This window comes from Alosa pseudoharengus, unplaced genomic scaffold, assembly GCF_046254945.1.
Source record: "Alosa pseudoharengus isolate Yale_2024_CS ecotype anadromous, Long Island Sound unplaced genomic scaffold, YU_APseudo_1.1 YU_APseudo_1.1_scf_6, whole genome shotgun sequence".
In the NCBI taxonomy this organism is placed as follows: domain Eukaryota; kingdom Metazoa; phylum Chordata; class Actinopteri; order Clupeiformes; family Clupeidae; genus Alosa; species Alosa pseudoharengus.
Genome location: NW_027468848.1, coordinates 38,158,400 through 38,175,758, shown reverse-complemented (window position 1 = coordinate 38,175,758; position 17,359 = coordinate 38,158,400). Strand labels below are relative to the sequence as shown.

The 17,359-nt window shown below is 45.1% G+C and overlaps 49 non-coding genes across 49 annotated transcripts; all 49 read right to left on the bottom strand.

Annotated features, from left to right (window-relative positions):
• Positions 1 to 267: 267 nt before the first annotated feature.
• trnat-ugu (transfer RNA threonine (anticodon UGU)) lies at positions 268 to 340 on the bottom strand. The gene has a single exon. It is a non-coding gene; the product is annotated as a tRNA-Thr (tRNA).
• Positions 341 to 551: 211 nt separating this feature from the next.
• On the bottom strand, positions 552 to 626 carry trnat-cgu (transfer RNA threonine (anticodon CGU)). The gene has a single exon. It is a non-coding gene; the product is annotated as a tRNA-Thr (tRNA).
• Positions 627 to 994: 368 nt separating this feature from the next.
• trnat-ugu (transfer RNA threonine (anticodon UGU)) lies at positions 995 to 1,067 on the bottom strand. Its single transcript has one exon. It is a non-coding gene; the product is annotated as a tRNA-Thr (tRNA).
• A 220-nt stretch (positions 1,068 to 1,287) lies between these two features.
• Positions 1,288 to 1,360, bottom strand: trnat-cgu (transfer RNA threonine (anticodon CGU)). Its single transcript has one exon. It is a non-coding gene; the product is annotated as a tRNA-Thr (tRNA).
• A 320-nt stretch (positions 1,361 to 1,680) lies between these two features.
• On the bottom strand, positions 1,681 to 1,753 carry trnat-ugu (transfer RNA threonine (anticodon UGU)). Its single transcript has one exon. It is a non-coding gene; the product is annotated as a tRNA-Thr (tRNA).
• Positions 1,754 to 1,964: 211 nt separating this feature from the next.
• trnat-cgu (transfer RNA threonine (anticodon CGU)) lies at positions 1,965 to 2,039 on the bottom strand. Its single transcript has one exon. It is a non-coding gene; the product is annotated as a tRNA-Thr (tRNA).
• Positions 2,040 to 2,407: 368 nt separating this feature from the next.
• trnat-ugu (transfer RNA threonine (anticodon UGU)) lies at positions 2,408 to 2,480 on the bottom strand. Its single transcript has one exon. It is a non-coding gene; the product is annotated as a tRNA-Thr (tRNA).
• A 220-nt stretch (positions 2,481 to 2,700) lies between these two features.
• Positions 2,701 to 2,773, bottom strand: trnat-cgu (transfer RNA threonine (anticodon CGU)). Its single transcript has one exon. It is a non-coding gene; the product is annotated as a tRNA-Thr (tRNA).
• Positions 2,774 to 3,093: 320 nt separating this feature from the next.
• trnat-ugu (transfer RNA threonine (anticodon UGU)) lies at positions 3,094 to 3,166 on the bottom strand. Its single transcript has one exon. It is a non-coding gene; the product is annotated as a tRNA-Thr (tRNA).
• Positions 3,167 to 3,377: 211 nt separating this feature from the next.
• Positions 3,378 to 3,452, bottom strand: trnat-cgu (transfer RNA threonine (anticodon CGU)). The gene has a single exon. It is a non-coding gene; the product is annotated as a tRNA-Thr (tRNA).
• A 368-nt stretch (positions 3,453 to 3,820) lies between these two features.
• trnat-ugu (transfer RNA threonine (anticodon UGU)) lies at positions 3,821 to 3,893 on the bottom strand. The gene has a single exon. It is a non-coding gene; the product is annotated as a tRNA-Thr (tRNA).
• A 220-nt stretch (positions 3,894 to 4,113) lies between these two features.
• On the bottom strand, positions 4,114 to 4,186 carry trnat-cgu (transfer RNA threonine (anticodon CGU)). The gene has a single exon. It is a non-coding gene; the product is annotated as a tRNA-Thr (tRNA).
• A 320-nt stretch (positions 4,187 to 4,506) lies between these two features.
• Positions 4,507 to 4,579, bottom strand: trnat-ugu (transfer RNA threonine (anticodon UGU)). Its single transcript has one exon. It is a non-coding gene; the product is annotated as a tRNA-Thr (tRNA).
• Positions 4,580 to 4,790: 211 nt separating this feature from the next.
• trnat-cgu (transfer RNA threonine (anticodon CGU)) lies at positions 4,791 to 4,865 on the bottom strand. Its single transcript has one exon. It is a non-coding gene; the product is annotated as a tRNA-Thr (tRNA).
• A 368-nt stretch (positions 4,866 to 5,233) lies between these two features.
• Positions 5,234 to 5,306, bottom strand: trnat-ugu (transfer RNA threonine (anticodon UGU)). Its single transcript has one exon. It is a non-coding gene; the product is annotated as a tRNA-Thr (tRNA).
• A 220-nt stretch (positions 5,307 to 5,526) lies between these two features.
• Positions 5,527 to 5,599, bottom strand: trnat-cgu (transfer RNA threonine (anticodon CGU)). The gene has a single exon. It is a non-coding gene; the product is annotated as a tRNA-Thr (tRNA).
• A 320-nt stretch (positions 5,600 to 5,919) lies between these two features.
• Positions 5,920 to 5,992, bottom strand: trnat-ugu (transfer RNA threonine (anticodon UGU)). The gene has a single exon. It is a non-coding gene; the product is annotated as a tRNA-Thr (tRNA).
• Positions 5,993 to 6,203: 211 nt separating this feature from the next.
• On the bottom strand, positions 6,204 to 6,278 carry trnat-cgu (transfer RNA threonine (anticodon CGU)). Its single transcript has one exon. It is a non-coding gene; the product is annotated as a tRNA-Thr (tRNA).
• A 368-nt stretch (positions 6,279 to 6,646) lies between these two features.
• trnat-ugu (transfer RNA threonine (anticodon UGU)) lies at positions 6,647 to 6,719 on the bottom strand. The gene has a single exon. It is a non-coding gene; the product is annotated as a tRNA-Thr (tRNA).
• A 220-nt stretch (positions 6,720 to 6,939) lies between these two features.
• On the bottom strand, positions 6,940 to 7,012 carry trnat-cgu (transfer RNA threonine (anticodon CGU)). Its single transcript has one exon. It is a non-coding gene; the product is annotated as a tRNA-Thr (tRNA).
• A 320-nt stretch (positions 7,013 to 7,332) lies between these two features.
• Positions 7,333 to 7,405, bottom strand: trnat-ugu (transfer RNA threonine (anticodon UGU)). Its single transcript has one exon. It is a non-coding gene; the product is annotated as a tRNA-Thr (tRNA).
• Positions 7,406 to 7,616: 211 nt separating this feature from the next.
• On the bottom strand, positions 7,617 to 7,691 carry trnat-cgu (transfer RNA threonine (anticodon CGU)). The gene has a single exon. It is a non-coding gene; the product is annotated as a tRNA-Thr (tRNA).
• A 368-nt stretch (positions 7,692 to 8,059) lies between these two features.
• trnat-ugu (transfer RNA threonine (anticodon UGU)) lies at positions 8,060 to 8,132 on the bottom strand. Its single transcript has one exon. It is a non-coding gene; the product is annotated as a tRNA-Thr (tRNA).
• A 220-nt stretch (positions 8,133 to 8,352) lies between these two features.
• trnat-cgu (transfer RNA threonine (anticodon CGU)) lies at positions 8,353 to 8,425 on the bottom strand. Its single transcript has one exon. It is a non-coding gene; the product is annotated as a tRNA-Thr (tRNA).
• Positions 8,426 to 8,745: 320 nt separating this feature from the next.
• On the bottom strand, positions 8,746 to 8,818 carry trnat-ugu (transfer RNA threonine (anticodon UGU)). Its single transcript has one exon. It is a non-coding gene; the product is annotated as a tRNA-Thr (tRNA).
• Positions 8,819 to 9,029: 211 nt separating this feature from the next.
• On the bottom strand, positions 9,030 to 9,104 carry trnat-cgu (transfer RNA threonine (anticodon CGU)). The gene has a single exon. It is a non-coding gene; the product is annotated as a tRNA-Thr (tRNA).
• Positions 9,105 to 9,472: 368 nt separating this feature from the next.
• Positions 9,473 to 9,545, bottom strand: trnat-ugu (transfer RNA threonine (anticodon UGU)). The gene has a single exon. It is a non-coding gene; the product is annotated as a tRNA-Thr (tRNA).
• A 220-nt stretch (positions 9,546 to 9,765) lies between these two features.
• trnat-cgu (transfer RNA threonine (anticodon CGU)) lies at positions 9,766 to 9,838 on the bottom strand. Its single transcript has one exon. It is a non-coding gene; the product is annotated as a tRNA-Thr (tRNA).
• Positions 9,839 to 10,158: 320 nt separating this feature from the next.
• Positions 10,159 to 10,231, bottom strand: trnat-ugu (transfer RNA threonine (anticodon UGU)). Its single transcript has one exon. It is a non-coding gene; the product is annotated as a tRNA-Thr (tRNA).
• Positions 10,232 to 10,442: 211 nt separating this feature from the next.
• Positions 10,443 to 10,517, bottom strand: trnat-cgu (transfer RNA threonine (anticodon CGU)). The gene has a single exon. It is a non-coding gene; the product is annotated as a tRNA-Thr (tRNA).
• Positions 10,518 to 10,885: 368 nt separating this feature from the next.
• trnat-ugu (transfer RNA threonine (anticodon UGU)) lies at positions 10,886 to 10,958 on the bottom strand. Its single transcript has one exon. It is a non-coding gene; the product is annotated as a tRNA-Thr (tRNA).
• Positions 10,959 to 11,178: 220 nt separating this feature from the next.
• On the bottom strand, positions 11,179 to 11,251 carry trnat-cgu (transfer RNA threonine (anticodon CGU)). The gene has a single exon. It is a non-coding gene; the product is annotated as a tRNA-Thr (tRNA).
• Positions 11,252 to 11,571: 320 nt separating this feature from the next.
• trnat-ugu (transfer RNA threonine (anticodon UGU)) lies at positions 11,572 to 11,644 on the bottom strand. The gene has a single exon. It is a non-coding gene; the product is annotated as a tRNA-Thr (tRNA).
• A 211-nt stretch (positions 11,645 to 11,855) lies between these two features.
• Positions 11,856 to 11,930, bottom strand: trnat-cgu (transfer RNA threonine (anticodon CGU)). The gene has a single exon. It is a non-coding gene; the product is annotated as a tRNA-Thr (tRNA).
• A 368-nt stretch (positions 11,931 to 12,298) lies between these two features.
• On the bottom strand, positions 12,299 to 12,371 carry trnat-ugu (transfer RNA threonine (anticodon UGU)). Its single transcript has one exon. It is a non-coding gene; the product is annotated as a tRNA-Thr (tRNA).
• Positions 12,372 to 12,591: 220 nt separating this feature from the next.
• Positions 12,592 to 12,664, bottom strand: trnat-cgu (transfer RNA threonine (anticodon CGU)). Its single transcript has one exon. It is a non-coding gene; the product is annotated as a tRNA-Thr (tRNA).
• Positions 12,665 to 12,984: 320 nt separating this feature from the next.
• Positions 12,985 to 13,057, bottom strand: trnat-ugu (transfer RNA threonine (anticodon UGU)). Its single transcript has one exon. It is a non-coding gene; the product is annotated as a tRNA-Thr (tRNA).
• Positions 13,058 to 13,268: 211 nt separating this feature from the next.
• On the bottom strand, positions 13,269 to 13,343 carry trnat-cgu (transfer RNA threonine (anticodon CGU)). Its single transcript has one exon. It is a non-coding gene; the product is annotated as a tRNA-Thr (tRNA).
• Positions 13,344 to 13,711: 368 nt separating this feature from the next.
• Positions 13,712 to 13,784, bottom strand: trnat-ugu (transfer RNA threonine (anticodon UGU)). Its single transcript has one exon. It is a non-coding gene; the product is annotated as a tRNA-Thr (tRNA).
• A 220-nt stretch (positions 13,785 to 14,004) lies between these two features.
• trnat-cgu (transfer RNA threonine (anticodon CGU)) lies at positions 14,005 to 14,077 on the bottom strand. Its single transcript has one exon. It is a non-coding gene; the product is annotated as a tRNA-Thr (tRNA).
• Positions 14,078 to 14,397: 320 nt separating this feature from the next.
• On the bottom strand, positions 14,398 to 14,470 carry trnat-ugu (transfer RNA threonine (anticodon UGU)). The gene has a single exon. It is a non-coding gene; the product is annotated as a tRNA-Thr (tRNA).
• Positions 14,471 to 14,681: 211 nt separating this feature from the next.
• Positions 14,682 to 14,756, bottom strand: trnat-cgu (transfer RNA threonine (anticodon CGU)). The gene has a single exon. It is a non-coding gene; the product is annotated as a tRNA-Thr (tRNA).
• A 368-nt stretch (positions 14,757 to 15,124) lies between these two features.
• Positions 15,125 to 15,197, bottom strand: trnap-ugg (transfer RNA proline (anticodon UGG)). The gene has a single exon. It is a non-coding gene; the product is annotated as a tRNA-Pro (tRNA).
• A 220-nt stretch (positions 15,198 to 15,417) lies between these two features.
• On the bottom strand, positions 15,418 to 15,490 carry trnas-cga (transfer RNA serine (anticodon CGA)). Its single transcript has one exon. It is a non-coding gene; the product is annotated as a tRNA-Ser (tRNA).
• A 320-nt stretch (positions 15,491 to 15,810) lies between these two features.
• On the bottom strand, positions 15,811 to 15,883 carry trnat-ugu (transfer RNA threonine (anticodon UGU)). The gene has a single exon. It is a non-coding gene; the product is annotated as a tRNA-Thr (tRNA).
• Positions 15,884 to 16,094: 211 nt separating this feature from the next.
• trnat-cgu (transfer RNA threonine (anticodon CGU)) lies at positions 16,095 to 16,169 on the bottom strand. Its single transcript has one exon. It is a non-coding gene; the product is annotated as a tRNA-Thr (tRNA).
• A 368-nt stretch (positions 16,170 to 16,537) lies between these two features.
• On the bottom strand, positions 16,538 to 16,610 carry trnap-ugg (transfer RNA proline (anticodon UGG)). Its single transcript has one exon. It is a non-coding gene; the product is annotated as a tRNA-Pro (tRNA).
• Positions 16,611 to 16,830: 220 nt separating this feature from the next.
• Positions 16,831 to 16,903, bottom strand: trnat-cgu (transfer RNA threonine (anticodon CGU)). The gene has a single exon. It is a non-coding gene; the product is annotated as a tRNA-Thr (tRNA).
• A 320-nt stretch (positions 16,904 to 17,223) lies between these two features.
• Positions 17,224 to 17,296, bottom strand: trnat-ugu (transfer RNA threonine (anticodon UGU)). The gene has a single exon. It is a non-coding gene; the product is annotated as a tRNA-Thr (tRNA).
• Positions 17,297 to 17,359: the final 63 nt, after the last annotated feature.

Here is a 17,359-nt window from a genome sequence, read left to right as displayed (position 1 = left end):
AATTCTGTCCCTATTTCATGATACAAAGAGAAACTGACGGGAAAAATAAAATCCTAGCAGCTGTCCACGCACCAATGCTCCATCAACAAACCATGTATTTTTTGTGCTGAATTTGCTGTGACTTTCTCGCTAATGTGCAGGTCACTTTAACGAACGCACACTTTATGGCAACCCTTGAAGTAACCACTCTTGTCAAAAGAAGGCTGTCAACAGCAGACGACCCAGGAAAAGTGGTTACCTTAGCTGTAAAAATGTTCCGCAGAAATCAGACTCCAGTGAGGATTGAACTCACTATCCCTGGTTTACAAGACCAGTGCTCTATCCACTGAGCTATGAAGCCACAAAACTAAAGAATTAGGGTCAAGAAATCTGGTGTACTACGTTTCATGTGGCTAATCGATATGGCGGCTGCATCGAAAAGCAGGACAGATCGATTAGAGCAGTAAACGGAAGAAGATTTTCAGATGCGTGTTTTGCCGACCTTTACACAGAAGTTTTACGTCACAGCCAAAGGAGAACAAATAATGCTATGGCACCACGGACCTGCAGAAAGGCTCCTGCGCGAGGCTTGAACTCGCGACCCCTGGTTTACGAGACCAGTGCTCTTGCCACTGAGCTATGGAGCCCTCGTGCACGCAAAAGTATTCATCGTTTGCTCCTCAAATGTTTCCTGTACGATAATCCTGTCCCTATTTCATGATACAAAGACAAACTGATGGGGAAAATAAATTCCTAGGAGCTGTCCACACGCACCAAAGCGCCATCAACAATCCATGTATTTTTCTTCCTAAATTTGCTTTGACTTTCTAGCTAAGGTGCAATTCACTTGAACAAAAGCAGAGATTTCACATTTGCTGAAGGCTGGTTGACTCAAGACACACCACTGGTACACTTGAAGTAACCAGTATTTTTGTCTATAGAAGGTGGTTAACGGTAGACTATCCAGGCAAAGTTGCTCATTTCACCTTTGCTGTAAAACTGTTACGTCAGGTCTAGGCTCCAGTGAGGATTGAACTCACGACCCCTGGTTTACAAGACCAGTGCTCTGACCACTGAGCTATGAAACCACACTGTTGCAGATTTTGGGTCAGAAAATCTGGTGTGCCACATTTCATGTCGCTCCATGGTATGGCCGCTGTGTACAAAAGCAGGTCTGATCGGTGAGCCCAGTGAACGCGGGTACATTTTGAGATGTGTGTTTTGTCGACCTTTACCACAGAACCTTTACGTCACAGACAAAGAAGAAAAAATAAAGGTAAGTCATTCTCTGTGCCACGGTCCTGAAACAGGCTCCAGCGAGGATTGAACTCGCGACCCCTGGTTTACGAGACCAGTGCTCTTACCACTGAGCTATAGAGCCCTGGTGCATGAAAGAGTAGTCAGCGTTTGCTCCTCAAATGTTGCCTGTATGATAATTCTGTCCCTATTTCATGATACAAAGAGAAACTGACGGGAAAAATAAAATCCTAGCAGCTGTCCACGCACCAATGCTCCATCAACAAACCATGTATTTTTTGTGCTGAATTTGCTGTGACTTTCTCGCTAATGTGCAGGTCACTTTAACGAACGCACACTTTATGGCAACCCTTGAAGTAACCACTCTTGTCAAAAGAAGGCTGTCAACAGCAGACGACCCAGGAAAAGTGGTTACCTTAGCTGTAAAAATGTTCCGCAGAAATCAGACTCCAGTGAGGATTGAACTCACTATCCCTGGTTTACAAGACCAGTGCTCTATCCACTGAGCTATGAAGCCACAAAACTAAAGAATTAGGGTCAAGAAATCTGGTGTACTACGTTTCATGTGGCTAATCGATATGGCGGCTGCATCGAAAAGCAGGACAGATCGATTAGAGCAGTAAACGGAAGAAGATTTTCAGATGCGTGTTTTGCCGACCTTTACACAGAAGTTTTACGTCACAGCCAAAGGAGAACAAATAATGCTATGGCACCACGGACCTGCAGAAAGGCTCCTGCGCGAGGCTTGAACTCGCGACCCCTGGTTTACGAGACCAGTGCTCTTGCCACTGAGCTATGGAGCCCTCGTGCACGCAAAAGTATTCATCGTTTGCTCCTCAAATGTTTCCTGTACGATAATCCTGTCCCTATTTCATGATACAAAGACAAACTGATGGGGAAAATAAATTCCTAGGAGCTGTCCACACGCACCAAAGCGCCTTCAACAATCCATGTATTTTTCTTCCTAAATTTGCTTTGACTTTCTAGCTAAGGTGCAATTCACTTGAACAAAAGCAGAGATTTCACATTTGCTGAAGGCTGGTTGACTCAAGACACACCACTGGTACACTTGAAGTAACCAGTATTTTTGTCTATAGAAGGTGGTTAACGGTAGACTATCCAGGCAAAGTTGCTCATTTCACCTTTGCTGTAAAACTGTAACGTCAGGTCTAGGCTCCAGTGAGGATTGAACTCACGACCCCTGGTTTACAAGACCAGTGCTCTGACCACTGAGCTATGAAACCACACTGTTGCAGATTTTGGGTCAGAAAATCTGGTGTGCCACATTTCATGTCGCTCCATGGTATGGCCGCTGTGTACAAAAGCAGGTCTGATCGGTGAGCCCAGTGAACGCGGGTACATTTTGAGATGTGTGTTTTGTCGACCTTTACCACAGAACCTTTACGTCACAGACAAAGAAGAAAAAATAAAGGTAAGTCATTCTCTGTGCCACGGTCCTGAAACAGGCTCCAGCGAGGATTGAACTCGCGACCCCTGGTTTACGAGACCAGTGCTCTTACCACTGAGCTATAGAGCCCTGGTGCATGAAAGAGTAGTCAGCGTTTGCTCCTCAAATGTTGCCTGTATGATAATTCTGTCCCTATTTCATGATACAAAGAGAAACTGACGGGAAAAATAAAATCCTAGCAGCTGTCCACGCACCAATGCTCCATCAACAAACCATGTATTTTTTGTGCTGAATTTGCTGTGACTTTCTCGCTAATGTGCAGGTCACTTTAACGAACGCACACTTTATGGCAACCCTTGAAGTAACCACTCTTGTCAAAAGAAGGCTGTCAACAGCAGACGACCCAGGAAAAGTGGTTACCTTAGCTGTAAAAATGTTCCGCAGAAATCAGACTCCAGTGAGGATTGAACTCACTATCCCTGGTTTACAAGACCAGTGCTCTATCCACTGAGCTATGAAGCCACAAAACTAAAGAATTAGGGTCAAGAAATCTGGTGTACTACGTTTCATGTGGCTAATCGATATGGCGGCTGCATCGAAAAGCAGGACAGATCGATTAGAGCAGTAAACGGAAGAAGATTTTCAGATGCGTGTTTTGCCGACCTTTACACAGAAGTTTTACGTCACAGCCAAAGGAGAACAAATAATGCTATGGCACCACGGACCTGCAGAAAGGCTCCTGCGCGAGGCTTGAACTCGCGACCCCTGGTTTACGAGACCAGTGCTCTTGCCACTGAGCTATGGAGCCCTCGTGCACGCAAAAGTATTCATCGTTTGCTCCTCAAATGTTTCCTGTACGATAATCCTGTCCCTATTTCATGATACAAAGACAAACTGATGGGGAAAATAAATTCCTAGGAGCTGTCCACACGCACCAAAGCGCCTTCAACAATCCATGTATTTTTCTTCCTAAATTTGCTTTGACTTTCTAGCTAAGGTGCAATTCACTTGAACAAAAGCAGAGATTTCACATTTGCTGAAGGCTGGTTGACTCAAGACACACCACTGGTACACTTGAAGTAACCAGTATTTTTGTCTATAGAAGGTGGTTAACGGTAGACTATCCAGGCAAAGTTGCTCATTTCACCTTTGCTGTAAAACTGTAACGTCAGGTCTAGGCTCCAGTGAGGATTGAACTCACGACCCCTGGTTTACAAGACCAGTGCTCTGACCACTGAGCTATGAAACCACACTGTTGCAGATTTTGGGTCAGAAAATCTGGTGTGCCACATTTCATGTCGCTCCATGGTATGGCCGCTGTGTACAAAAGCAGGTCTGATCGGTGAGCCCAGTGAACGCGGGTACATTTTGAGATGTGTGTTTTGTCGACCTTTACCACAGAACCTTTACGTCACAGACAAAGAAGAAAAAATAAAGGTAAGTCATTCTCTGTGCCACGGTCCTGAAACAGGCTCCAGCGAGGATTGAACTCGCGACCCCTGGTTTACGAGACCAGTGCTCTTACCACTGAGCTATAGAGCCCTGGTGCATGAAAGAGTAGTCAGCGTTTGCTCCTCAAATGTTGCCTGTATGATAATTCTGTCCCTATTTCATGATACAAAGAGAAACTGACGGGAAAAATAAAATCCTAGCAGCTGTCCACGCACCAATGCTCCATCAACAAACCATGTATTTTTTGTGCTGAATTTGCTGTGACTTTCTCGCTAATGTGCAGGTCACTTTAACGAACGCACACTTTATGGCAACCCTTGAAGTAACCACTCTTGTCAAAAGAAGGCTGTCAACAGCAGACGACCCAGGAAAAGTGGTTACCTTAGCTGTAAAAATGTTCCGCAGAAATCAGACTCCAGTGAGGATTGAACTCACTATCCCTGGTTTACAAGACCAGTGCTCTATCCACTGAGCTATGAAGCCACAAAACTAAAGAATTAGGGTCAAGAAATCTGGTGTACTACGTTTCATGTGGCTAATCGATATGGCGGCTGCTTCGAAAAGCAGGACAGATCGATTAGAGCAGTAAACGGAAGAAGATTTTCAGATGCGTGTTTTGCCGACCTTTACACAGAAGTTTTACGTCACAGCCAAAGGAGAACAAATAATGCTATGGCACCACGGACCTGCAGAAAGGCTCCTGCGCGAGGCTTGAACTCGCGACCCCTGGTTTACGAGACCAGTGCTCTTGCCACTGAGCTATGGAGCCCTCGTGCACGCAAAAGTATTCATCGTTTGCTCCTCAAATGTTTCCTGTACGATAATCCTGTCCCTATTTCATGATACAAAGACAAACTGATGGGGAAAATAAATTCCTAGGAGCTGTCCACACGCACCAAAGCGCCATCAACAATCCATGTATTTTTCTTCCTAAATTTGCTTTGACTTTCTAGCTAAGGTGCAATTCACTTGAACAAAAGCAGAGATTTCACATTTGCTGAAGGCTGGTTGACTCAAGACACACCACTGGTACACTTGAAGTAACCAGTATTTTTGTCTATAGAAGGTGGTTAACGGTAGACTATCCAGGCAAAGTTGCTCATTTCACCTTTGCTGTAAAACTGTTACGTCAGGTCTAGGCTCCAGTGAGGATTGAACTCACGACCCCTGGTTTACAAGACCAGTGCTCTGACCACTGAGCTATGAAACCACACTGTTGCAGATTTTGGGTCAGAAAATCTGGTGTGCCACATTTCATGTCGCTCCATGGTATGGCCGCTGTGTACAAAAGCAGGTCTGATCGGTGAGCCCAGTGAACGCGGGTACATTTTGAGATGTGTGTTTTGTCGACCTTTACCACAGAACCTTTACGTCACAGACAAAGAAGAAAAAATAAAGGTAAGTCATTCTCTGTGCCACGGTCCTGAAACAGGCTCCAGCGAGGATTGAACTCGCGACCCCTGGTTTACGAGACCAGTGCTCTTACCACTGAGCTATAGAGCCCTGGTGCATGAAAGAGTAGTCAGCGTTTGCTCCTCAAATGTTGCCTGTATGATAATTCTGTCCCTATTTCATGATACAAAGAGAAACTGACGGGAAAAATAAAATCCTAGCAGCTGTCCACGCACCAATGCTCCATCAACAAACCATGTATTTTTTGTGCTGAATTTGCTGTGACTTTCTCGCTAATGTGCAGGTCACTTTAACGAACGCACACTTTATGGCAACCCTTGAAGTAACCACTCTTGTCAAAAGAAGGCTGTCAACAGCAGACGACCCAGGAAAAGTGGTTACCTTAGCTGTAAAAATGTTCCGCAGAAATCAGACTCCAGTGAGGATTGAACTCACTATCCCTGGTTTACAAGACCAGTGCTCTATCCACTGAGCTATGAAGCCACAAAACTAAAGAATTAGGGTCAAGAAATCTGGTGTACTACGTTTCATGTGGCTAATCGATATGGCGGCTGCATCGAAAAGCAGGACAGATCGATTAGAGCAGTAAACGGAAGAAGATTTTCAGATGCGTGTTTTGCCGACCTTTACACAGAAGTTTTACGTCACAGCCAAAGGAGAACAAATAATGCTATGGCACCACGGACCTGCAGAAAGGCTCCTGCGCGAGGCTTGAACTCGCGACCCCTGGTTTACGAGACCAGTGCTCTTGCCACTGAGCTATGGAGCCCTCGTGCACGCAAAAGTATTCATCGTTTGCTCCTCAAATGTTTCCTGTACGATAATCCTGTCCCTATTTCATGATACAAAGACAAACTGATGGGGAAAATAAATTCCTAGGAGCTGTCCACACGCACCAAAGCGCCTTCAACAATCCATGTATTTTTCTTCCTAAATTTGCTTTGACTTTCTAGCTAAGGTGCAATTCACTTGAACAAAAGCAGAGATTTCACATTTGCTGAAGGCTGGTTGACTCAAGACACACCACTGGTACACTTGAAGTAACCAGTATTTTTGTCTATAGAAGGTGGTTAACGGTAGACTATCCAGGCAAAGTTGCTCATTTCACCTTTGCTGTAAAACTGTTACGTCAGGTCTAGGCTCCAGTGAGGATTGAACTCACGACCCCTGGTTTACAAGACCAGTGCTCTGACCACTGAGCTATGAAACCACACTGTTGCAGATTTTGGGTCAGAAAATCTGGTGTGCCACATTTCATGTCGCTCCATGGTATGGCCGCTGTGTACAAAAGCAGGTCTGATCGGTGAGCCCAGTGAACGCGGGTACATTTTGAGATGTGTGTTTTGTCGACCTTTACCACAGAACCTTTACGTCACAGACAAAGAAGAAAAAATAAAGGTAAGTCATTCTCTGTGCCACGGTCCTGAAACAGGCTCCAGCGAGGATTGAACTCGCGACCCCTGGTTTACGAGACCAGTGCTCTTACCACTGAGCTATAGAGCCCTGGTGCATGAAAGAGTAGTCAGCGTTTGCTCCTCAAATGTTGCCTGTATGATAATTCTGTCCCTATTTCATGATACAAAGAGAAACTGACGGGAAAAATAAAATCCTAGCAGCTGTCCACGCACCAATGCTCCATCAACAAACCATGTATTTTTTGTGCTGAATTTGCTGTGACTTTCTCGCTAATGTGCAGGTCACTTTAACGAACGCACACTTTATGGCAACCCTTGAAGTAACCACTCTTGTCAAAAGAAGGCTGTCAACAGCAGACGACCCAGGAAAAGTGGTTACCTTAGCTGTAAAAATGTTCCGCAGAAATCAGACTCCAGTGAGGATTGAACTCACTATCCCTGGTTTACAAGACCAGTGCTCTATCCACTGAGCTATGAAGCCACAAAACTAAAGAATTAGGGTCAAGAAATCTGGTGTACTACGTTTCATGTGGCTAATCGATATGGCGGCTGCATCGAAAAGCAGGACAGATCGATTAGAGCAGTAAACGGAAGAAGATTTTCAGATGCGTGTTTTGCCGACCTTTACACAGAAGTTTTACGTCACAGCCAAAGGAGAACAAATAATGCTATGGCACCACGGACCTGCAGAAAGGCTCCTGCGCGAGGCTTGAACTCGCGACCCCTGGTTTACGAGACCAGTGCTCTTGCCACTGAGCTATGGAGCCCTCGTGCACGCAAAAGTATTCATCGTTTGCTCCTCAAATGTTTCCTGTACGATAATCCTGTCCCTATTTCATGATACAAAGACAAACTGATGGGGAAAATAAATTCCTAGGAGCTGTCCACACGCACCAAAGCGCCTTCAACAATCCATGTATTTTTCTTCCTAAATTTGCTTTGACTTTCTAGCTAAGGTGCAATTCACTTGAACAAAAGCAGAGATTTCACATTTGCTGAAGGCTGGTTGACTCAAGACACACCACTGGTACACTTGAAGTAACCAGTATTTTTGTCTATAGAAGGTGGTTAACGGTAGACTATCCAGGCAAAGTTGCTCATTTCACCTTTGCTGTAAAACTGTAACGTCAGGTCTAGGCTCCAGTGAGGATTGAACTCACGACCCCTGGTTTACAAGACCAGTGCTCTGACCACTGAGCTATGAAACCACACTGTTGCAGATTTTGGGTCAGAAAATCTGGTGTGCCACATTTCATGTCGCTCCATGGTATGGCCGCTGTGTACAAAAGCAGGTCTGATCGGTGAGCCCAGTGAACGCGGGTACATTTTGAGATGTGTGTTTTGTCGACCTTTACCACAGAACCTTTACGTCACAGACAAAGAAGAAAAAATAAAGGTAAGTCATTCTCTGTGCCACGGTCCTGAAACAGGCTCCAGCGAGGATTGAACTCGCGACCCCTGGTTTACGAGACCAGTGCTCTTACCACTGAGCTATAGAGCCCTGGTGCATGAAAGAGTAGTCAGCGTTTGCTCCTCAAATGTTGCCTGTATGATAATTCTGTCCCTATTTCATGATACAAAGAGAAACTGACGGGAAAAATAAAATCCTAGCAGCTGTCCACGCACCAATGCTCCATCAACAAACCATGTATTTTTTGTGCTGAATTTGCTGTGACTTTCTCGCTAATGTGCAGGTCACTTTAACGAACGCACACTTTATGGCAACCCTTGAAGTAACCACTCTTGTCAAAAGAAGGCTGTCAACAGCAGACGACCCAGGAAAAGTGGTTACCTTAGCTGTAAAAATGTTCCGCAGAAATCAGACTCCAGTGAGGATTGAACTCACTATCCCTGGTTTACAAGACCAGTGCTCTATCCACTGAGCTATGAAGCCACAAAACTAAAGAATTAGGGTCAAGAAATCTGGTGTACTACGTTTCATGTGGCTAATCGATATGGCGGCTGCATCGAAAAGCAGGACAGATCGATTAGAGCAGTAAACGGAAGAAGATTTTCAGATGCGTGTTTTGCCGACCTTTACACAGAAGTTTTACGTCACAGCCAAAGGAGAACAAATAATGCTATGGCACCACGGACCTGCAGAAAGGCTCCTGCGCGAGGCTTGAACTCGCGACCCCTGGTTTACGAGACCAGTGCTCTTGCCACTGAGCTATGGAGCCCTCGTGCACGCAAAAGTATTCATCGTTTGCTCCTCAAATGTTTCCTGTACGATAATCCTGTCCCTATTTCATGATACAAAGACAAACTGATGGGGAAAATAAATTCCTAGGAGCTGTCCACACGCACCAAAGCGCCATCAACAATCCATGTATTTTTCTTCCTAAATTTGCTTTGACTTTCTAGCTAAGGTGCAATTCACTTGAACAAAAGCAGAGATTTCACATTTGCTGAAGGCTGGTTGACTCAAGACACACCACTGGTACACTTGAAGTAACCAGTATTTTTGTCTATAGAAGGTGGTTAACGGTAGACTATCCAGGCAAAGTTGCTCATTTCACCTTTGCTGTAAAACTGTTACGTCAGGTCTAGGCTCCAGTGAGGATTGAACTCACGACCCCTGGTTTACAAGACCAGTGCTCTGACCACTGAGCTATGAAACCACACTGTTGCAGATTTTGGGTCAGAAAATCTGGTGTGCCACATTTCATGTCGCTCCATGGTATGGCCGCTGTGTACAAAAGCAGGTCTGATCGGTGAGCCCAGTGAACGCGGGTACATTTTGAGATGTGTGTTTTGTCGACCTTTACCACAGAACCTTTACGTCACAGACAAAGAAGAAAAAATAAAGGTAAGTCATTCTCTGTGCCACGGTCCTGAAACAGGCTCCAGCGAGGATTGAACTCGCGACCCCTGGTTTACGAGACCAGTGCTCTTACCACTGAGCTATAGAGCCCTGGTGCATGAAAGAGTAGTCAGCGTTTGCTCCTCAAATGTTGCCTGTATGATAATTCTGTCCCTATTTCATGATACAAAGAGAAACTGACGGGAAAAATAAAATCCTAGCAGCTGTCCACGCACCAATGCTCCATCAACAAACCATGTATTTTTTGTGCTGAATTTGCTGTGACTTTCTCGCTAATGTGCAGGTCACTTTAACGAACGCACACTTTATGGCAACCCTTGAAGTAACCACTCTTGTCAAAAGAAGGCTGTCAACAGCAGACGACCCAGGAAAAGTGGTTACCTTAGCTGTAAAAATGTTCCGCAGAAATCAGACTCCAGTGAGGATTGAACTCACTATCCCTGGTTTACAAGACCAGTGCTCTATCCACTGAGCTATGAAGCCACAAAACTAAAGAATTAGGGTCAAGAAATCTGGTGTACTACGTTTCATGTGGCTAATCGATATGGCGGCTGCATCGAAAAGCAGGACAGATCGATTAGAGCAGTAAACGGAAGAAGATTTTCAGATGCGTGTTTTGCCGACCTTTACACAGAAGTTTTACGTCACAGCCAAAGGAGAACAAATAATGCTATGGCACCACGGACCTGCAGAAAGGCTCCTGCGCGAGGCTTGAACTCGCGACCCCTGGTTTACGAGACCAGTGCTCTTGCCACTGAGCTATGGAGCCCTCGTGCACGCAAAAGTATTCATCGTTTGCTCCTCAAATGTTTCCTGTACGATAATCCTGTCCCTATTTCATGATACAAAGACAAACTGATGGGGAAAATAAATTCCTAGGAGCTGTCCACACGCACCAAAGCGCCTTCAACAATCCATGTATTTTTCTTCCTAAATTTGCTTTGACTTTCTAGCTAAGGTGCAATTCACTTGAACAAAAGCAGAGATTTCACATTTGCTGAAGGCTGGTTGACTCAAGACACACCACTGGTACACTTGAAGTAACCAGTATTTTTGTCTATAGAAGGTGGTTAACGGTAGACTATCCAGGCAAAGTTGCTCATTTCACCTTTGCTGTAAAACTGTTACGTCAGGTCTAGGCTCCAGTGAGGATTGAACTCACGACCCCTGGTTTACAAGACCAGTGCTCTGACCACTGAGCTATGAAACCACACTGTTGCAGATTTTGGGTCAGAAAATCTGGTGTGCCACATTTCATGTCGCTCCATGGTATGGCCGCTGTGTACAAAAGCAGGTCTGATCGGTGAGCCCAGTGAACGCGGGTACATTTTGAGATGTGTGTTTTGTCGACCTTTACCACAGAACCTTTACGTCACAGACAAAGAAGAAAAAATAAAGGTAAGTCATTCTCTGTGCCACGGTCCTGAAACAGGCTCCAGCGAGGATTGAACTCGCGACCCCTGGTTTACGAGACCAGTGCTCTTACCACTGAGCTATAGAGCCCTGGTGCATGAAAGAGTAGTCAGCGTTTGCTCCTCAAATGTTGCCTGTATGATAATTCTGTCCCTATTTCATGATACAAAGAGAAACTGACGGGAAAAATAAAATCCTAGCAGCTGTCCACGCACCAATGCTCCATCAACAAACCATGTATTTTTTGTGCTGAATTTGCTGTGACTTTCTCGCTAATGTGCAGGTCACTTTAACGAACGCACACTTTATGGCAACCCTTGAAGTAACCACTCTTGTCAAAAGAAGGCTGTCAACAGCAGACGACCCAGGAAAAGTGGTTACCTTAGCTGTAAAAATGTTCCGCAGAAATCAGACTCCAGTGAGGATTGAACTCACTATCCCTGGTTTACAAGACCAGTGCTCTATCCACTGAGCTATGAAGCCACAAAACTAAAGAATTAGGGTCAAGAAATCTGGTGTACTACGTTTCATGTGGCTAATCGATATGGCGGCTGCATCGAAAAGCAGGACAGATCGATTAGAGCAGTAAACGGAAGAAGATTTTCAGATGCGTGTTTTGCCGACCTTTACACAGAAGTTTTACGTCACAGCCAAAGGAGAACAAATAATGCTATGGCACCACGGACCTGCAGAAAGGCTCCTGCGCGAGGCTTGAACTCGCGACCCCTGGTTTACGAGACCAGTGCTCTTGCCACTGAGCTATGGAGCCCTCGTGCACGCAAAAGTATTCATCGTTTGCTCCTCAAATGTTTCCTGTACGATAATCCTGTCCCTATTTCATGATACAAAGACAAACTGATGGGGAAAATAAATTCCTAGGAGCTGTCCACACGCACCAAAGCGCCATCAACAATCCATGTATTTTTCTTCCTAAATTTGCTTTGACTTTCTAGCTAAGGTGCAATTCACTTGAACAAAAGCAGAGATTTCACATTTGCTGAAGGCTGGTTGACTCAAGACACACCACTGGTACACTTGAAGTAACCAGTATTTTTGTCTATAGAAGGTGGTTAACGGTAGACTATCCAGGCAAAGTTGCTCATTTCACCTTTGCTGTAAAACTGTTACGTCAGGTCTAGGCTCCAGTGAGGATTGAACTCACGACCCCTGGTTTACAAGACCAGTGCTCTGACCACTGAGCTATGAAACCACACTGTTGCAGATTTTGGGTCAGAAAATCTGGTGTGCCACATTTCATGTCGCTCCATGGTATGGCCGCTGTGTACAAAAGCAGGTCTGATCGGTGAGCCCAGTGAACGCGGGTACATTTTGAGATGTGTGTTTTGTCGACCTTTACCACAGAACCTTTACGTCACAGACAAAGAAGAAAAAATAAAGGTAAGTCATTCTCTGTGCCACGGTCCTGAAACAGGCTCCAGCGAGGATTGAACTCGCGACCCCTGGTTTACGAGACCAGTGCTCTTACCACTGAGCTATAGAGCCCTGGTGCATGAAAGAGTAGTCAGCGTTTGCTCCTCAAATGTTGCCTGTATGATAATTCTGTCCCTATTTCATGATACAAAGAGAAACTGACGGGAAAAATAAAATCCTAGCAGCTGTCCACGCACCAATGCTCCATCAACAAACCATGTATTTTTTGTGCTGAATTTGCTGTGACTTTCTCGCTAATGTGCAGGTCACTTTAACGAACGCACACTTTATGGCAACCCTTGAAGTAACCACTCTTGTCAAAAGAAGGCTGTCAACAGCAGACGACCCAGGAAAAGTGGTTACCTTAGCTGTAAAAATGTTCCGCAGAAATCAGACTCCAGTGAGGATTGAACTCACTATCCCTGGTTTACAAGACCAGTGCTCTATCCACTGAGCTATGAAGCCACAAAACTAAAGAATTAGGGTCAAGAAATCTGGTGTACTACGTTTCATGTGGCTAATCGATATGGCGGCTGCATCGAAAAGCAGGACAGATCGATTAGAGCAGTAAACGGAAGAAGATTTTCAGATGCGTGTTTTGCCGACCTTTACACAGAAGTTTTACGTCACAGCCAAAGGAGAACAAATAATGCTATGGCACCACGGACCTGCAGAAAGGCTCCTGCGCGAGGCTTGAACTCGCGACCCCTGGTTTACGAGACCAGTGCTCTTGCCACTGAGCTATGGAGCCCTCGTGCACGCAAAAGTATTCATCGTTTGCTCCTCAAATGTTTCCTGTACGATAATCCTGTCCCTATTTCATGATACAAAGACAAACTGATGGGGAAAATAAATTCCTAGGAGCTGTCCACACGCACCAAAGCGCCTTCAACAATCCATGTATTTTTCTTCCTAAATTTGCTTTGACTTTCTAGCTAAGGTGCAATTCACTTGAACAAAAGCAGAGATTTCACATTTGCTGAAGGCTGGTTGACTCAAGACACACCACTGGTACACTTGAAGTAACCAGTATTTTTGTCTATAGAAGGTGGTTAACGGTAGACTATCCAGGCAAAGTTGCTCATTTCACCTTTGCTGTAAAACTGTAACGTCAGGTCTAGGCTCCAGTGAGGATTGAACTCACGACCCCTGGTTTACAAGACCAGTGCTCTGACCACTGAGCTATGAAACCACACTGTTGCAGATTTTGGGTCAGAAAATCTGGTGTGCCACATTTCATGTCGCTCCATGGTATGGCCGCTGTGTACAAAAGCAGGTCTGATCGGTGAGCCCAGTGAACGCGGGTACATTTTGAGATGTGTGTTTTGTCGACCTTTACCACAGAACCTTTACGTCACAGACAAAGAAGAAAAAATAAAGGTAAGTCATTCTCTGTGCCACGGTCCTGAAACAGGCTCCAGCGAGGATTGAACTCGCGACCCCTGGTTTACGAGACCAGTGCTCTTACCACTGAGCTATAGAGCCCTGGTGCATGAAAGAGTAGTCAGCGTTTGCTCCTCAAATGTTGCCTGTATGATAATTCTGTCCCTATTTCATGATACAAAGAGAAACTGACGGGAAAAATAAAATCCTAGCAGCTGTCCACGCACCAATGCTCCATCAACAAACCATGTATTTTTTGTGCTGAATTTGCTGTGACTTTCTCGCTAATGTGCAGGTCACTTTAACGAACGCACACTTTATGGCAACCCTTGAAGTAACCACTCTTGTCAAAAGAAGGCTGTCAACAGCAGACGACCCAGGAAAAGTGGTTACCTTAGCTGTAAAAATGTTCCGCAGAAATCAGACTCCAGTGAGGATTGAACTCACTATCCCTGGTTTACAAGACCAGTGTTCTATCCACTGAGCTATGAAGCCACAAAACTAAAGAATTAGGGTCAAGAAATCTGGTGTACCACGTTTCATGTGGCTACTGGATATGGCGGCTGCATCGAAAAGCAGGACAGATCGATTAGAGCAGTAAACGGAAGAAGATTTTCAGATGCGTGTTTTGCCGACCTTTACACAGAAGTTTTACGTCACAGCCAAAGGAGAACAAATAATGCTATGGCACCACGGACCTGCAGAAAGGCTCCTGCGCGAGGCTTGAACTCGCGACCCCTGGTTTACGAGACCAGTGCTCTTGCCACTGAGCTATGGAGCCCTCGTGCACGCAAAAGTATTCAGCGTTTGCTCCTCAAATGTTTCCTGTACGATAATCCTGTCCCTATTTCATGATACAAAGACAAACTGATGGGGAAAATAAATTCCTAGGAGCTGTCCACACGCACCAAAGCGCCATCAACAATCCATGTATTTTTCTTCCTAAATTTGCTTTGACTTTCTAGCTAAGGTGCAATTCACTTGAACAAAAGCAGAGATTTCACATTTGCTGAAGGCTGGTTGACTCAAGACACACCACTGGTACACTTGAAGTAACCAGTATTTTTGTCTATAGAAGGTGGTTAACGGTAGACTATCCAGGCAAAGTTGCTCATTTCACCTTTGCTGTAAAACTGTTACGTCAGGTCTAGGCTCCAGTGAGGATTGAACTCACGACCCCTGGTTTCCAAGACCAGTGCTCTGACCACTGAGCTATGAAGCCACACTGTTGCAGATTTTGGGTCAGGAAATCTGGTGTGCCACATTTCATGTCGCTCCATGGTATGGCCGCTGTGTACAAAAGCAGGTCTGATCGGTGAGCCCAGTGAACGCGGGTACATTTTGAGATGTGTGTTTTGTCGACCTTTACCACAGAACCTTTACGTCACAGACAAAGAAGAAAAAATAAAGGTAAGTCAATCTCTGTGCCACGGTCCTGAAACAGGCTCCAGCGAGGATTGAACTCGCGACCCCTGGTTTTCGAGACCAGTGCTCTTACCACTGAGCTATAGAGCCCTGGTGCATGAAAGAGTAGTCAGCGTTTGCTCCTCAAATGTTGCCTGTATGATAATTCTGTCCCTATTTCATGATACAAAGAGAAACTGACGGGAAAAATAAAATCCTAGCAGCTGTCCACGCACCAATGCTCCATCAACAAACCATGTATTTTTTGTGCTGAATTTGCTGTGACTTTCTCGCTAATGTGCAGGTCACTTTAACGAACGCACACTTTATGGCAACCCTTGAAGTAACCACTCTTGTCAAAAGAAGGCTGTCAACAGCAGACGACCCAGGAAAAGTGGTTACCTTAGCTGTAAAAATGTTCCGCAGAAATCAGACTCCAGTGAGGATTGAACTCACTATCCCTGGTTTACAAGACCAGTGCTCTATCCACTGAGCTATGAAGCCACAAAACTAAAGAATTAGGGTCAAGAAATCTGGTGTACCACGTTTCATGTGGCTACTGGATATGGCGGCTGCATCGAAAAGCAGGACAGATCGATTAGAGCAGTAAACGGAAGAAGATTTTCAGATGCGTGTTTTGCCGACCTTTACACAGAAGTTTTACGTCACAGCCAAAGGAGAACAAATAATGCTATGGCACCACGGACCTGCAGAAAGGCTCCTGCGCGAGGCTTGAACTCGCGACCCCTGGTTTACGAGACCAGTGCTCTTGCCACTGAGCTATGGAGCCCTCGTGCACGCAAAAGTATTCAGCGTTTGCTCCTCAAATGTTTCCTGTACGATAATCCTGTCCCTATTTCATGATACAAAGACAAACTGATGGGGAAAATAAATTCCTAGGAGCTGTCCACACGCACCAAAGCGCCATCAACAATCCATGTATTTTTCTTCCTAAATTTGCTTTGACTTTCTAGCTAAGGTGCAATTCACTTGAACAAAAGCAGAGATTTCACATTTGCTGAAGGCTGGTTGACTCAAGACACACCACTGGTACACTTGAAGTAACCAGTATTTTTGTCTATAGAAGGTGGTTAACGGTAGACTATCCAGGCAAAGTTGCTCATTTCACCTTTGCTGTAAAACTGTTACGTCAGGTCTAGGCTCCAGTGAGGATTGAACTCACGACCCCTGGTTTCCAAGACCAGTGCTCTGACCACTGAGCTATGAAGCCACACTGTTGCAGATTTTGGGTCAGGAAATCTGGTGTGCCACATTTCATGTCGCTCCATGGTATGGCCGCTGTGTACAAAAGCAGGTCTGATCGGTGAGCCCAGTGAACGCGGGTACATTTTGAGATGTGTGTTTTGTCGACCTTTACCACAGAACCTTTACGTCACAGACAAAGAAGAAAAAATAAAGGTAAGTCAATCTCTGTGCCACGGTCCTGAAACAGGCTCCAGCGAGGATTGAACTCGCGACCCCTGGTTTACGAGACCAGTGCTCTTACCACTGAGCTATAGAGCCCTGGTGCATGAAAGAGTAGTCAGCGTTTGCTCCTCAAATGTTGCCTGTATGATAATTCTGTCCCTATTTCATGATACAAAGAGAAACTGACGGGAAAAATAAAATCCTAGCAGCTGTCCACGCACCAATGCTCCATCAACAAACCATGTATTTTTTGTGCTGAATTTGCTGTGACTTTCTCGCTAATGTGCAGGTCACTTTAACGAACGCACACTTTATGGCAACCCTTGAAGTAACCACTCTTGTCAAAAGAAGGCTGTCAACAGCAGACGACCCAGGAAAAGTGGTTACCTTAGCTGTAAAAATGTTCCGCAGAAATCAGACTCCAGTGAGGATTGAACTCACTATCCCTGGTTTACAAGACCAGTGTTCTATCCACTGAGCTATGAAGCCACAAAACTAAAGAATTAGGGTCAAGAAATCTGGTGTACCACGTTTCATGTGGCTACTGGATAT